Source organism: Primulina tabacum, chromosome 17, assembly GCF_025594145.1.
Source record: "Primulina tabacum isolate GXHZ01 chromosome 17, ASM2559414v2, whole genome shotgun sequence".
Taxonomy (NCBI): domain Eukaryota; kingdom Viridiplantae; phylum Streptophyta; class Magnoliopsida; order Lamiales; family Gesneriaceae; genus Primulina; species Primulina tabacum.
The window spans coordinates 16,214,147-16,230,869 of record NC_134566.1 but is presented as its reverse complement, the minus strand read 5'-3'; the positions used below and the strand labels follow the sequence as shown (position 1 = coordinate 16,230,869).

The window sequence follows — 16,723 nt, the reverse complement described above, 5'->3', positions numbered from 1 at the left end:
CGTAGCACCAGCCCCTGCACGTAACCATTAACACATTTCATAGTATTAGTTCAGGATTCATAAAAATTTATGAACAAAAAAAAATTTATAAAGCTTGATGAATAGAGTGTAAAATAACTCACACTCCAGTATGGCAAACTGAAAAAAATTGACTTCTTCTTCCACATTTGATCTGATTTTTGTACATTTTTTGAACTATCATGCGTCTTTCTCTTTCTCTTTGCATTATTGATATTCTGACTCCTTTTCTTTTTTCCCCAGTCATTTTCAATGACTTTTACCGCATTGAGAATTTCTAAACCAGCCAAAGGCTTCGGTTTCCCTTTTCTCTCTTTTTTCCCATTAAATCACTTCTTTTTCTCACGAAATGGATGATCAGGAGCTAGAAATCTTCGGTGGCCTAAGTATGAAAACTTTCTACTGTACTTAAGCCACATAGAACATACGTCTTCACCACATATTGAGCAACCAAATTTCTCTTTTGTGGCACATCCAGCTAGCTTTCCATAAGCTGAAAAATCATTGATTGTCCACATCAAGATAGCCTTCAAATTGAACATTGACTTGCTAAAATGCATCAAATCCTCCACAAGAGGTTCCAAGTACACATCTATATCATTTCCCGGTTGCTTTGGACCTGGTATTAGTAATGTTAACATAAGATTTTCCTTCGACATGCACTTCAATTGAGGAAGATTGTAATTGACCAAGATAACCAGCCAACAACTATATCTCGAACTAAGGTCACCAAAAGAGTTGAATCCATCTGTTGCAAGACCAAGACAAAGATTTCTAGGATCTGATGCAAAAGCAGGCCACTTGTGATTTATTGTATCCCAAGCTACTGAATCAACTGGATGACGCATCATATGATCTTGACTGGATGACGCATCATATGATCTTAACTTTGTCCACCTTCCATCTTGAGGAACCACACATTGGACATGAGTCTAATTCTTTGAACTCCTTTCTAAATAGACAAAAATCGTTTGGGCAAGCATGAATCTTTTCATATCCTAAATCAAATGGTTTCAACAGCTTTTTCATCGAGTAAACAGTTTGTGGAAGTGTGGTTTTTTCTAGAAGCATGTCACATAAGATCTTAAGGAGCTCATTGAAACTACTGTCAGTGTGACCATTGGTAGGCTTGTAATTGTATAATGTGACAGATGCTGACAACTTTGTATAAGTCGTACATCCAGGGAAGAGAGGAGTTTCTGCATCTTCTAATAAATCAGCAAACTCATAATCTCTTACGTCAGACGTAGTGTGTCCAACCTCTTCATCTGAGACAAATACATCCCTATATAAGTGAAATGCCTCTTTACTTTCATCCTCCGCTTCTTAAACTCCTCCTAAACTACCTTCACCTTCAAATTGTGGGGTATCAGTTTCACCATGGAAGAACCAAATCGTGTAAGAAGTATCGAACCCCTTGATAATTAAGTGCTCATGAACTTTGTCAAATGTTATATACTTCTTATTTTTACAATGTATGCAAGGACATAATATTACGTCACGTGTTTTGGCGTAGTCCTTGGCTTGTGCAAGAAATTTTTGAACCCCATCTTCATACTTGGGTACAAGTCTTGAAGGCAAACGAATCCATTTCATAAATGACCCAAACCTTAACATTCAAATTAAAATTAATATATGACTTCAATTAATTTTCATTAAAATCGCCGTTAATTTGGTGGCACCTATTTGCTATTGAAATTAATTAATAATAGACAATTTTCATTAATTAATATAATAGTTAGACACTTCAATGATTTTCACAAGTGATTATTCTATTTATTAATTTAGTATATTTTTGCATGTATGGGATGTAGTATACTTGAGTATTTATTTTGGCTTTTTTTATTCATTTTAAGTCATTTATATTAAATAATAATTGTGGGGACCCGGGCTCTAACTCAACTCTTTTCGAGATTAATCGGATCTTTATTCAAAAAAACGTGGGTCAAAATTTTGTTTTTTGTTTTTTTTTTCTAAATTCAAATGTATAAAATCAATACATAAACATCTTTACTTTATTTTCACATGCACAAGATCTATTTCTATGTTATTACAACAAACATAAATACATGACTTGGTCTAGTAAATTCATACAAACTAGTGTTTAATACAAACTACAATTCACACGTAGTACAAGTCTAGTAAAAACCACTAGAAATCTTCTGCGCCCGAAGTCACCACTCTATTTCGATCTCATCTCTGTCGTGACCCTGATCCTGCCCCACCTGTTGTTATGCACACATACAGACATAACAACAGCCGAAAACTCCGGTGAGAACAAATCTCAGTATAAAACATGTTATGCATGCATATACACAAAATAAATCATGAAGCATACTATCATGAATCAAATCAAAAGTAATAAGTTCCATAGTCTATGAAACCAATCATATAAGCATGCAATTCAATCAAATCCTGTCTTGACTCGACTCAACTCTAACTCTAGAGATCCCGGTGTGAATAAGACGTCACTGTCTGTCACCTACCCTCCCAATCGGGGTGACGGTACGTCTTATTCCTAGACTTCGGTCATGTGTGTATCGAATGTCTACAATCGGAGGAAGTCTGCTCCTATGCGTCGATACACCGAACGTCTAGAAGTTTGACAAATCTGCCAATGACTCTCCTATCTTAAATGCTTGAATATAAATCAATAAACAAAGCATAATCATATCAAAAGATTTGAATATAAATCTATAAACAAATCATAATCATATCAAAAAATAAACAACAATTCTAGCATGTGATTTTGTTGGGAACTCAAGACTGTATCTGTAAATCTGAAACGACATATCGAGAATCATAATATCAATATTCCATTCTCAATTCAACACTGAATCTGATTAATCTGGATTTAAATCAAAACCAACGGCATAACGGCACAATCCCGATATTCCCGTCAATACAATATCACCAGATATTAATTACAAATCATAACCCATATCTGATATAATCCATAATCAATTCATAATCCAAATCTGTCCCATTTTCAATCAGTATAATCAGAAAATCATAACAATTTCATAATCAGTCTGTTCTTCGATCTGACTTCGATTATGCAATGTCTAGTATTCCCAAAACACATAATAATGATCAAATCACAATTTCTCCAACATCATATTTTTGAATCAAGATAAAACTTAATAAAGCTTACGTCTTTGTGTAGCTCTTAACGAGGGGAACTCCGGTACTCGCAAAATCAATTTTCTAAGATGTAAGGAATTTAAGGATTTCCATGGAACTCTAGCTTGTTTCTTTGCTGAAGGCTTGAAGAATGAAGACCATTTATATATATCAAGTTGTCTAGTGGTGACAAGTGTCCCACTCAACTTTCCATATTTGCACTTTAGTCCCTCAACTTTTCACTATTTGCAAATCGGCCCCCCAATAATTACGAAATTGCCATCAAATTTAAATCAAGTATTTTTCCACTTAATTACAAAATTGCCATCAAATTTAAATTAAGTATTTTTCCACTTAATTACAAAAATGCCATTAATAATATTTTCTTTTCGGGATCTCATAAAATTGATAACATCTCGGGCCTTACAATAATTTTATAGAATTACTTTTCTCCTCAATATATTACATACCTATTTATATACTTTTAACTTACGTTTAAAATCTGATCTTATTTTATTTATAAGTACCTTAAATATTTGGGGTGTTACACATTTCTTGAGAGCCCTCGATTTTTTGGATCCTTGTAGCTTTGTTCACCCACAAATCCTGTCAACCTGAATATGCCGACTAAAAAAATCAGAAATACAATCTAATTCGGTGGAAAGATGGAAAAAAACTCAAGATCCAAAATAGAACAGTAGATAGAGATACGCAACAACATAAAATTCCAAGAATTTGCAAGAAATTAGTTAAAACTTATGCATACTCAATTCGCTGATCAAATACAGAGGAACAACAAAAATGCGTTTAGCAACAAAAAGAATACAAGTTGTTCTGAAAATTCATAGCGACAGCTATACACGGTTATTCTTGAGGATTAAAACAGTTTAATTCAATATAATACGAGTTAACAAGAGACAATTCGTATCGTGGTTTCAAATTAAAGATTTTCAGTTTCAATATACAGACAAGGAAAATAACTCTTAACAATCCCGTCGTCAAACTTCACAGGGCAAACGAAAGATAAACATGTGAATCCAAGAACGTAAATTACCAAGACAGACTAATTACTGCACCAAGAAGTTAAAGATGAAATTTCAAATTTCAAGGGGTTCAGCTTCGAATTCCCAATTGAGCAAGTCAAAATCTTTGAAATGCAAAGTAAAAAACAAGAACCAACAACCAAAACCTCCAAGAATTTATGAGCGGTTGATTGTGACTGTCAAGTCAATGTAGCACCCGATAATCGTTAATTGTAATTTTCAAGAAAGGCAAATCGCATAAATCTAGCTGGAACCAAACAACATCAAAACCATCCAACTGTGAATCTGATTCCGTAATAATATTGGGATTTTTCAAATAATTATTCCAAGAACCCAAAAAAATTTATTCACAAAACACTGACTACCAAGTAAATCCGATGAACAAGTAATCATAATCTGGAACTTCCACCACAAAGGATTACCAAATCTTGAATCCCAGATGATATCTCTAGCTCCAAAAGGTAGAAATCCGAAAATCTTGGATTATAGAATTCAAGTCACCAAAAAAGTTATTAAAACCATCAATGACGCAACACAGTCCTTTTCGTCTCACCACCTGTACTATTAAAATCGCGAACATTGGATTTTCTACAAAAGACTAATATAATAAACGACCCATCTCCAAACCACAACATCCCAAATACTTTAAATTTGAAACATCCTAAACTGGAAATTATTTGAATTAAATACTAAATTAATGCATTCAAGAAACGAAAACACACCCGCGTATTACAAGCACACTCGTACAAACAAGCACACCCATGAACAAGCACACCCGTATTACATAAACAAGCACACCTGCAACGACGAAGATTGAAGATTTGGTGATGAACGATGGGAAAAAGAGAAGAAGATTGAGGGTTCGGATCTGCAGGAACTATGGGGACAATAGAGGAAGATGGAGGGTTTTGATCTGGAAAAAAAAAAAGAGAGCCGCGATTATTTGGGGATTTGGCGCCTTCTAAATTGTAAAATATTAATTTTATTGCTGTTACTCACAGCATGCATTGTGCGCAGTTAATATAATTTTTTACGGTTTATTAAATGTACGTCGTTGAAACAAAAGACTTTAACAACAAACTTTTCGATACGTCGTTGATAAATATATTTACAGCGTTTTTGTTCTTCACGTCGTGGTTGGTCTAAGGTGCAACCACATTAACGACGTGAATTTTAAAGCACGTCTTTAAAAATTACATTAACGGCGTGCTTTTAATGCACGCCGTTAATGTCGTGCCGCAAAAAACTAGTTTTCTTGTAGTGAACTTGAAAATTGATCCATGGAGGTTCGGTCCCATCTATTCCTATAATCTGATAGTCCACAGAACTTAGAATCCATAAAATCATAACTTATTTACCTAATAAAACTTATTACACATTAATCCCAATATATATTTCCAATTGGTCCCAAAATAAATGTCCCCTAATAACAATTATACACTTAATCACCAATTAAAACTTAGATTTTCAATTTCATAATCTGGAAAAAAAATATTTGTTTTATGACACTACAAGTTGTTTCTTAATAACTTTAAACATTTCCCCAAATGAATTCATCCTTATAAGGTTTAGCGACAAAGTTCAAAAAATAGAGGTTTCTGGACCTTAGAAATCACAGCAATCGCAGTGTCAACCCAAAATGAAATTCTTTCTTTTAAATTACTTCCTGAATTTTGCAATTATCTCGTATAGTCTCCAAATAATATTTTTCTCAAATCACATAAACTGAAGCTTACAAAAATTATACGAGCTTCGATATTCTTAGTTTGTATTCCTCGACTCCTTCATAACATTACTTCAATAGTTTTATGCCTAATATCCTAATATAAACAAATTTCATTTAATGATTTTCTCATTCAGTCATTTGTCCTCTCAAATATCTTACTAAAGTTCTGAAATCTAAAGTACAAACACCACAAACTTTTCGAAACAATAGTCATTGTTAAACAAAAAGCATTTGTGTCTTACGACAAAACAAAAAATATTTTTGATTAAATCTTATTTTTAATATTTATGTAATTTTGTTTCAAGACATACTCTTATAACATCTGTAATACAATTATAATTCTCTATAATCCACTATGATAACCAAAATATTATTAATTTGACAAATCTTACTTTCTTATCAAAATCTTTAATACCAATATTTCTTGTTCCTCCTAGGACATCACCATACTTATATATCTTTCTAAATTCCTCAATCACAATTGTTTATGTAACCCGTAATTAGTAATTTACTTGTCGACTACATTTAATTAGAACCTTTTTTTGTAAGGTCCAAAAATAAGATGACGTAATCCAACTGCATGTAAATTTAAGGAAAATGGAAAATAGTTATTAAATAGTTTTAATTGAATAAATTGAATATGATGTGCATGGTTGCATGTTTAAAAATGTACTTTCTACACGAATGCATGAAAACAATATTTTGAAAGGTTATTTGAGATGCGGTCGAGGAACGGGGACTGAGGGCTGAAAAAGAGGAAAATATTTTTAATAAATAATTGTTTTAACTATTTAAAATAAGGTTGATCCTATATGATATTTTTAAGAATAAGGAGTTTTGAGGTGATTTTATACACCGAGACGTAATTTTTAACGGTATTCGATTTTAAACTAAAATATGAATTTTTTTAGAAGTCGAATAATATTTTCACGAATTTTCAAAAACGAAATATTTTAAATATGCAGTAATGGGCTTATTGGAATTATTATACTATGCTAATGGGCCTAGGCTTATACTAAGAGTTTTAAAACAATTAAATAAGCCACAAACCCTCCCCATAAACCCCTAAAACGCACGCCCACCTCCCCACACACACACAAACTCCTCCTAGCAGCATAAACACACGCACACATGAAAATTGAAGAAGAGAAAAGCCACGGTTTTGAAGGGATTCATCCTAGGGTTTCCTACGTCGACGTTCTTCACATCGCCAATTCATTTCGTGTGTATTACACGCAAAGGCATGCCTTAACTTCCTTTCAAACATCTTTCACACCATATTACATGATTGAAGAATGTTTGAATGAAAAATATGTTAGACTTTTGATTATTTTCGTTTTATGTCATGATATGTCAAAAAACTCATGATTTTATGATGCAAAACTTGTGATATTGATGCATAAAGGAGCCGCCCTCCTAGGACAATAAAAAGAGTCAAGTTAAGAGGGTTTAAGGGCCTAGACAAGCTTACACCAAGGTTGTACACATTAGGAATGAAGCTTGAACGAAAATATTGCAAGTTGGTATCCAAGGGTTCGGTTAAGGGGAATACCAACGCATGGCTCGATCAGGGTTGGACCATATCTCGGGCTTGGCGTGGTTGGGTGTAAAGAAGAGTCCTAGCGTGGTGGCTAGGGAAGAGACCAAGCGAGCTAGGAATCTTCCCAAGCCAATCGAGAATAGCAGCCATGTGCAAGGGGCTCGTGGCTTGGTCAGAGGTCCAGGCTAGGTCTGACAAGGTCCAGAGGGTGAGGTCTCGGTGGTGGCTCGAGGGTAAGAGTCCTAGCCGAGTTTGAAGAGTCCTAGGTTTTGTTAGCTAAGGTCACGCGGCTCGTGTGCATCGTTCAGGGGGTTGCAGTAGGTTAGGTCGAGTGCAGAATGTCCAGTAGGGTCCATGAGAAGTTTGGTCAGGGGTTGGCTCAAGGTGGCTCAGGCATGGTTCGATGAAACCTAGAGTTGGCTCGAGGGTAGTGGCTGGGGTTCGGTTTCTTGGAGTTAATTGGCTAGATGGTCGAACCATGGTCCACGGGGATTGATTCATGGTTCAAAAGGGTAATTTAGGAATAAAATGTCTATGTTTAAAATTTGAGAAGTTAATATTAAAGTTTGAATTAATTCAGGAATAAAGCGCTCTACGAATTAATAACTATGAAAGTAAATCAAAAGCCATGAGTTTAAGCTAAATAAAAATATAATAAATTTAATTTAAGCTTAAATAATTATTTGGGACGGTCTAGAGTCAACGCAAGTAAGAAAAGTCAAAATCGAGAAATTTTATGTGAGGCCCGGGGCCGAAGAGGGCGGGGGGTGATCGCCGGTGCCATCAGTTGCACGGACAATGAGCGGCTCCTGGCAGGCTTCTAGGTGAAGGGAACATGAATGAACCGAACCCACACGGGAATGAGAGGGATTCCGAGACTGTTCAATGTAATGGACTGTACAGTTGAAGAGGGCTTAAAAGATTTGATTTGTACTACTCATATCACGAAGGTGCATCTTCTTTTCGGTAGCTCATCACATAAGAACTCCAAAGTTAAGCGTGCTTGACTTGGGGCAATTTTGGGATGGGTGACCTCCTGGGAAGTTTCCCAGGGTGCGTGTGAGTGAGGACATAAGCACGCTGAAAAGACTCGTCGTGGTACAGTGAGGACAGTCGTCGAATCTGGGGCGTTTCAAGTGGTATCAGAGCCGACCTCTCTTAGTACGGTGTGGTTCGGGGACGAACCAAGCGGAAGCTGGTGGGCATGTGAGGCCCGGGGCCGAAGAGGGCGGGGGGTGATCGCCGGTGCCATCAGTTGCACGGACAATGAGCGGCTCCTGGCAGGCTTCTAGGTGAAGGGAACATGAATGAACCGAACCCACACGGGAATGAGAGGGATTCCGAGACTGTTCAATGTAATGGACTGTACAGTTGAAGAGGGCTTAAAAGATTTGATTTGTACTACTCATATCACGAAGGTGCATCTTCTTTTCGGTAGCTCATCACATAAGAACTCCAAAGTTAAGCGTGCTTGACTTGGGGCAATTTTGGGATGGGTGACCTCCTGGGAAGTTTCCCAGGGTGCGTGTGAGTGAGGACATAAGCACGCTGAAAAGACTCGTCGTGGTACAGTGAGGACAGTCGTCGAATCTGGGGCGTTACATTTTACGTCAAGGGGTAAAACGGTCATTTAACACCCGAAAAATAGTAAACATCCTGGACGTGCCCTGGACGCTGTAAATAATGATAATATTCTTATTTTAAATTTTTATAGAATTTTATGATGGAACAATAATGCTAAAAGATATGATGCATGCTTGGTTTAAAAGAAAAATGATTTTTATATGCTTGAATTTTTATAAGTGATGAAAATACGAAAAATTGAAGGAGGTGAAGTAATTGTGACTAATACGATGATTATGATGATATGTAAGGTCAAGGCTCAGTTGACGGGTGAGAGTGTCGATGATGTCCCCATCGCCCAGTACTGTGGTAATACGTAGATGGATTCACCGACCTTCAGCTGATACAAAAATCACAATTAACGATCTGAATTCAACGAAAAAGAAAATGTATACATATATGATGAAAAGGAAAATATTTATGATGAAAGGAAAAATGTTTAAGTTTATGCATGTTCATGAAATGCTATTTTATGTAAAAGTATTTTCACTGTTGCATATGATTGTATATGTATTACTCACTATTATGGTTATGGTTTTCTGAGTCAATAAACTCACTAGCTGTGATCGATTCAAGTGAGCATGATGTTGATGTTGTTGAGGGACTTGATGGTTGATCTAACTGGACTGAAGGTGCACACAACTCGAGGACCAGCCCTAGATGCGCACCTAGTACCGATAGGCAAGCTGAGAATGTTGATGATCGTCAAAGGAATGCACCCCCACCTCCTAATGGGGATGTAATTTCTATTCTTGCACTAGAGAACATGACATGTTTCTTTGAGCAGCAGTTTCAGCATGCTCCGAGGCCTCAGAACGATGTTTATGATCAGTTTCTGAGGCTCGGTCCGAACGAGTTTTCTAGTACTACCAATCCATTTGCTGCTGAGGGATGGATTCGATCTCTCGAGGTTCACTTTCGCTATCTGAATATGGGAGACGCTGACCGAGTTAGATGTGATACTTATATGTTTAGCGATGATGCTTCCCTTCAGTGGGAAGAGGCGGAGCATGGGATTGACTTGGCTACACTTACTTGGGTTCGATTCAAGGAGATATTCTATGAGAAGTAATTTACTGCTGACGTCCGAGGACGCTTGAAGAGGGAATTCTTGACTCTCCTCTCCGTCAGGGAGACACTACTGTAGCTGAGTTTTTTAGGAGGTTTGACATGGGTTGTCACTTTGTACCCCTTATTGCTAGCGATGTTGCGGAGAAACTTAGGCACTTTCTGGATGATCTACGACCTACTATACGCCACGATGTGATGATGATTTGACCGGCGGACTATGCCACTGCCACTACCTATGCATTTCAAGCCGAGAAAGCTTTGAAAGATATTTGTTGGAACAATTCATGTTCACAATCTTGATTTTTATATTAACAAAACTTGCTGTTTTGTTTCTAATGATTTACCTTAGTGCACAGGTAGGTGGAACTGATCAGGCTTCGAACTGATCAGTTAAGCGAGGTAAAACTGAAGCTATCGAGACGTTAACTGAAAAGAGCAACTGATCGACCATACTGAATAAGTTCAACTAACATATCAAATAAGAGTTTAACAGACTGTCCAGCTGATGGATGATTCAGCAGAAAACCTTCAGAAGCCTGGTCAGCTGATGAAGAGTTCAACTGATGAAGAACCCAGCTGACCAGTTCAACTGAAAGAGTGCAATCAGTTCAACTGACGAGTCAACTGATTTCACCAACCCAACTGAGGATCAGTTCAGATGACCAGTTAGGAACATCAGTTAGGAATCATTCAGTTGTAGATAAATACAAGCTTATCTTAGTGGATTCCAGCTACGCACAAAGATACAAACTTCTATACGATCAAAGGTACAATAATGGATATTGCAGCAAATATTAAAGCCGAGAGATTCTTGAAGGCATGTCAGAAAAGTCAAAACACATATACCAAGGAATACATTCAAAGCTGCAACAATCACATGTGATGAGTCTTGAAGTACGGTCTCAATGCCTATATATATACAAGCTCAAGATCATCAACAACAAAAGAGAGAGAGCACATACTAGAGTGTGTGAAGATAAAAAGAAAGGGCACGCCTATTTACTTATCAGCTTACAAGAAGCATTTTGACCAGAGGGAATACTCAGCCATATCAGCTTAGTTTAGAAGCATATTCCCTCAGATGGAATACTCAAATACATTCTTGCACAAAGACAACAAACTTGTGTATGTAGTCTTTCTCACATAGACTTTAAACATGTGTTGACTGGAAGGTGCTGCCATCAGTCTAGTCTAGGAGTTCCATTAGGCTGTGGGTAATTCTTAAGCTGGGTGGGTTATTACACTTGCTGCAATTAATCAAAGTCTTCTAGTGAATCCTACCCGAAGTGCTAGAAGGGGTGACGTAGGAGCAGTTGAAGTCTCTGAACATCCATAAACATATATTGTGTATTTGATTGTTTAACTATTGTTTTCAAATTGTTTGAATCAACAAGAGTATCTGTCGGTTCAGTTGTCACCATAATTGAACTGATGAATGCAAAAACTGATCTACCCTTTTTAGTTATTCAGTTACACAGGATATACAAAATATATCATTGTTTCTCAACGAAGGATTATTTCGAGTGTTTTCCGCTTGGTTCAATACCAAACTCTATCTAATTCATCGGTATATACATTCTTAGAACACGAGCTATTGCAGCTCTTGGAGAATATTTTGTTTGAAGCACCTCAAGGTTCTCTGCAAACGGTCCTTCAATTGGTATCAGAGCTAGTTGTTCTAAGAAGGACATTTGAAAACTGATATTTTTAAATATGTTTCAAATGTTATTTAAAATGGATTTCAAAATCCTCTTAAATATTTTATGCGTTTGCTATGAGGAGAGAGAAGGTTCTTGGCTTAGCAACTAACATTGTAGCCACTTCTCTCGATTCATTAACTTTGCTGTTTTAAGTAGCTTGCAGGGCTTTGCGTTGAACTGACATCAGTTCAACTAAACTGCTCAACGGACAAAATTTCAGTTGCAAGTCTACCAGTCCAACTGATCAACAGACGAAACCCAACTACTAACTGAAACTGATGAGTTAAGTGGAACTTAATCATCAGAAGTGCCGCCGCTTCATTGCCATTTCAGATCAAATATAGATGATCAATGCGGTTCAGCACAAGTTGAGTTCAGTTTGAGTCAGCTAGACCAGTTAGCCAGCACAGAGATCAAGTCCAAGGAAAATTAGCTGATCTTCTGGCAAAAGAGACTCGAAATCTTTGCAGCATTCAAAGCATTCAAGGCGAGCAGTTGTTAGTATATTCAGTTCTATTATGTATAAAATAACTGATATTTGATGTTATTTAAAGTCTGCTAGTGGAGTAGCAATTTCCCTTACATTTGTTGATATGCGTAGAAGTATAATACAAGAGACGCTTATTTGATTAAATAAACATCTTGTTCATCCAGTTAACTTTTACATAACTGAACTGCTATCTTATGATTTGTTGCCTAAAGTGCTTGATTGATACTAAAACTTCAATAATCGCGTAAATGATTATATTTTTGAAGGGGAGTTTTTAATTCAGTTTCTGAGGGGGAGTTTTGTTTAGAATTATCCCTCGAACTGAAAAACTGTTTTCAAATCATTTCATTCAGTTTTTGAGGGGGAGCTTTCATTTTTGCTATCCCACAAACTGAAGAATTTTCTCTTAACATTTTCTTCGAAAATTGTTTTAACTGTCCAAGTTTTGTGATCATCAAAAAGGGGGCGATTGTTAACAAAACTTGCTATTTTGTTTCTAAAGATTTACCTTAGTGCACAGGTAGCTGGAACTGATCAGGCTTTGAACTAATCATTTAAACGAGGTAAAACTGAAGCTATCGAGACGTTAATTAAAAAGACCAACTGATCGATCAAACTGAATCAGTTCAACTGACATATCAAAGAACAGTTTAACTAGCTGTCCAGCTGATGGATGATTCAGCAGAAGACCTTCAGAAATCCGGCCGGCTGATGAAGAACCTAGCTGACTATTTCAACTGAAAGAGTGAAATCAGTTCAACTGACGAGTCAATTGATTTCACCAGCCCAACTGAGGATCAGTTCAGATGACCAGTTAGGAATCATTCAGTTGCAGATCAAGACAAGCTTATCTTAGTGGATTCCAACTACGCACAAAGATACAAACTTCTTTACGATCAAAGGTACAATAATGGACTTTGCAGCAAAGATTAAAGCCGAGAGATTTCTCAATGCCTCTATATATACAAGATCAAGATCATCAACAACAAGAGAGAGAGAGAGCACATACTAGAGTGCGTAAAGATAAAAAGAAAGGGCACACTTATTTACTTATCATCTTACAAGAAGCATTTTGCCCAGAGGGAATACTCAGCCATATCAGCTTAGTTTAGAAGCATATTTTCCTCAGTGTGTGAGAACAATTTCGGGTAGTTTTAAGAGATGAGTTCTCACACACAGACCCCACCACCACTCAAATTAGTCTTGCACAAAGACAATAAACTTGTGTATGTAGTCTTTCTCACATAGACGTTAAACAAGTGTTGATTTGAAGGTGCTGCCTTCAATCTAGTATAGGAGTTCAGTTAGACAGTGGGTAAGTCCTAAGATGGGTGGGTTATTACATTTTCTGTAATTAATCAAAGTCTTCTAGTGAATCATACCCGAGGTGGTAGAAGGGGTGACATAGGAGCAGTTGAAGTCTCCGAACATCCATAAACATATCTTGTGTATTTGATTGTTTAACTATTGTTTTCAAACTGTTTGGATCTGCAAGAGTATCCGTTGGTTCAGTTGTCACCATAACTGAACCGATGAATGCAAAAACTGATCTACCCTTTTTCAGTTATTCAGTTACACAGGATATACAAAATATATCAGTGTTTCACAACGAATGATTATTTCGAGTGTTTTCTGCTTGGTTCAATACCAAACTCGATCAAACTCATCGGTTTATACATTGTTAGAACACGAGCTATTGCAGCTTTTGGAGAATATTTTGTTTGAAGCACCTCAAGATGCTCTGCAAACGGTCCTTCAATATTGATTTTGAAGCGCAGCGAAAAAGGCAGCTACACCAGCAGAATTCCCAGCCGAATAAGAATCCATATATGGGACCTCCTAGACCTCAAGGGCAGCAAAAGCCCCAAGGGCAAGTGAGGAAGCCAGGACCACCAAAACCACCACAACCTGGAGCACCAAAATCTGAGGATATGCAACTATGCAAGGAATGTAATCGTCTACACCATGGCAAGTGCACGTAGGGGATCTATCGCCAACTTGTTTCTTGCGTATTACATGCAAAGGCACGCCTTAACTTCCTTTCAAACATCTTTCACACCATATTACATGATTAAAGCATGTTTGTATGAAAAATATGTTAGGCTTTTGATTGTTTTCGTTTTATGTCATGCTATGTCAAAATACTCACGATTTTATGATGAAAAACTTGTGATATTGATGTATAAAGTGGCTGCTATCCTAGGACAATAAAAAGAGTCAAGTTAAGATGGATTAAGGGCCTAGCAAAGCTTACACCAAGGCTGTACACGTTAGGAATGAAGCTTGAACGAAAATATTGCATGTTTGTGTCTAAGAGTGAGGGCCCGTGCTCCTGATTAATTTTTAATTATCAAACAACCAGTATTTATTAGAGTTAACAGCGAAAACGAGTAAAACTTTTCCATTTTGGGCCTACAGAAATTTCGGCATGACCTCCCCGTATAGAGGACATACCAAAAAAATTCAAAACAACACAACAAAACATTTATATTCGAAAATAAAGTCCGTTAAAACAAACAAAATGCCAATCGCACACAGAGCAAGCCAGCCTCGATCACACCAAATAGGATCCAACACTCAATAATACAACCATACAAATACACGAGGCATTTCCTCGGCAAATGACTCAATATATATGATGCGATCCTTCAACCCACGAAAAGCAAATGCGCTCAAAACGGAGTCACGCCCTCGATTTGATAAAATAAAGAAACGGTTGTGTTGTCCCGATCTTTTTGAACAAATAAGGTTGTAATATTCGCCTCTAAATTTCTAGAATTTAGCAGCAAATATTAACGAAGGATAAACAATCGAAATTCAAGCGAACCTTCAAAGAACTCGTCTTTGACAATCCGAGTGAAAACAATCGGCAAACACCACAAAGTATTAAACATTGATAAGTTTGATTTGAGAAACACACAAAGGTGTATACAAAGCCAAGCTTTGAAATTGAGAGAAAAACTCACAAATATGATTAAACTCAATCAATTAATTGTTTTACAATGATGAAATTCGTCCATATATTGTTACAAAATCAAAAGATATGAAAAGATAACTTCCTAAATTATCTAATGCATAAAATAAGGTAAAAATCGAGTTTTTCCGCGTTCCAAGCACCGCGGTGCTGATCCAGAAGCGCCTAGGCGCTGGAGGTTCGTGCAGGGTAGCGCCTAGGCGCCAGTATTTCGAACCAGTAGCGCCTAGGCGCTAGGTGTTGTCTTCCTAGCGCTGCGGCGCTGCTTTCCTAGCGTTGTGGCGCTGATCCACCCACCTTAATTGCTCCGCACTTAATAGCATCCAATTGGCCTCCAAGCTCACTCCCATGCATCACGACTCCTTTGAGTCTTGAAACCTTGCTTGCAAGCTCTTCTTGACCGCTAATGAATCCATGCAATGTTTCCTTTAATCTCCTTTCAACCATTGGCATGTCATGCCCGGCCAGATTTATATCAATATATAGTAAAAATATCTGGGGACTCCCAACTCAAACCGACTCACTGTGCTCCACTGGTAGACGCTCCGCCAGCTGCCTCAGAACCACTTGTATAACCTGCTATGGAATCACAAAACAAATCACAATAGCCCCGAGGGACAGGGGTCAAACCCCAGTACGAAGATCAAATAAATTACAGCATAAATAAATGACATGTAAAGAAATCAATGCAATGCAATGCATGTAGGGTACTAATAATCTCGGGTATCAAACTGGATCCAAAGAAACGATAGCAACAACTGTGGCCACATGTGCCAGGGGTGTGACGTGTCAAATACGCCCTCGGCCCTGCACATCTACGTCAGGGGTGTCAGTCTGCAGAACTGCTCGGCCCTTCCGCTAGTCATCAAAGGTGTGACGCTTAAATGCCCTCGGCTCTGATGTCTAAATAACTCATCCAAGAGTAAACAGAGATCTCGGAAACAACGGAGTCATGGCTCGATATGAATGCGTGCTCAACAATGCATATGAATCCACATATTATTCCAATATATTTAAAAACTCACATTTATTTTAAAAAAATGAGGAATAATCCAAAAATACACCTAAACAGCACAAAGAGCACATAAACACATAATTTTCATAAAATCATATCAATTTAATTACACGTCGTTATAGACGCTATAAAGAATCGATCAATCCATACCTTAACCTTAAAATTAAATTACCACAATAGTTTATAAACTCCTCGGTGCTTCCGGGCTACTAAAACCTATGGCAAATAATTAATTACCATCAAATAAATATTCAAATCTTAGCCAAAAACAATTTACTAATTCCAGCTTGGACCTAATCTCGGTTGTAAGGCCATAACTCAACCAAAACTTAAACAAAACATACTTATCATACATGGCTGGAATCCTAACTCAAAATGCCATATTTCTTCAGAAGACATA

General features: G+C 37.1%; 1 long non-coding RNA gene across 4 annotated transcripts; it reads right to left on the bottom strand.

Moving 5' to 3' along the window:
- Positions 1-1,120: 1,120 nt before the first annotated feature.
- Positions 1,121-5,116, bottom strand: LOC142531297 (uncharacterized). 4 transcript variants are annotated; one of them, XR_012816249.1, is made up of 3 exons: positions 4,607-4,900; positions 3,669-3,755; positions 1,121-1,370 (listed from the first exon to the last, which is right to left on the bottom strand). It is a non-coding gene; the product is annotated as an uncharacterized LOC142531297 (long non-coding RNA). The 4 variants fall into 4 exon arrangements; XR_012816251.1 differs by lacking the exons at positions 1,121-1,370; positions 4,607-4,900 and adding exons at positions 2,016-2,243; positions 4,907-5,116; XR_012816250.1 differs by lacking the exons at positions 1,121-1,370; positions 4,607-4,900 and adding exons at positions 2,016-2,243; positions 4,983-5,116.
- Between the last annotated feature and the right edge of the window lie 11,607 nt (positions 5,117-16,723).